The sequence below is a fragment of the Poecilia reticulata genome, linkage group LG15, assembly GCF_000633615.1.
Source record: "Poecilia reticulata strain Guanapo linkage group LG15, Guppy_female_1.0+MT, whole genome shotgun sequence".
Lineage (NCBI taxonomy): Eukaryota > Metazoa > Chordata > Actinopteri > Cyprinodontiformes > Poeciliidae > Poecilia > Poecilia reticulata.
Genome location: NC_024345.1, coordinates 442,060 through 442,755, shown reverse-complemented (window position 1 = coordinate 442,755; position 696 = coordinate 442,060).

Below are 696 nucleotides of genomic sequence, written 5' to 3'. Positions count from 1 at the left end.
GAACAGGTCGGACAGCATCAGGACCGCCCTGTTCTTGCGCCCTCTTTCATTTGCAAAAAGCACACTTTCCTACACACACACCTTCTAGGTTGGTCTCTTAAGCAGCCCGAAACCTAAGCTAGAAAGTGCGCCTCAGAAGGAGAGAAACATACCACTCCTTTTTAAAGAGAGCAAGGTTTACAGATAGGAACAAATACACTGTTTTAAAACAAGCAGTGCAGAGTTTCTTGTTTTTTTTTGTTGTTTTTTTTTTTCACTTTTATTGGACAAACAGTGGCGTATAAATTTGCCAAATCCTTCCTGTTTAGAATTTATCTCTCACGGTTTAAAAATTATACATTATACTAAATCACTCTCTTCCCTACAGAACTAAAAGCTGTTTGAGTGTACTTTCAGTGTCATTCATTTCAAATTACCACATTATAACACCTGAATGGCAAAGCCTGTACGCCTGTTCCTCCTACTGAAATGATCAGCATCTATCACAACAGTAAAGGAGACATTGTTTGATGGCTTCAAGCATGCAGTCTGAAATCTTCACACCACTTAAAGCCATGTAAACAATTCAGTGCCGTGCTAAACTTTTAACAGATATACTTGTCATAGCGATCCATCCATCCATCCATTTTCTGCCGCTTATCCGGGGTCGGGTCGCGGGGCCAGCAGCTTCAGAAGAGACGCTCAGACTTCCCTCTC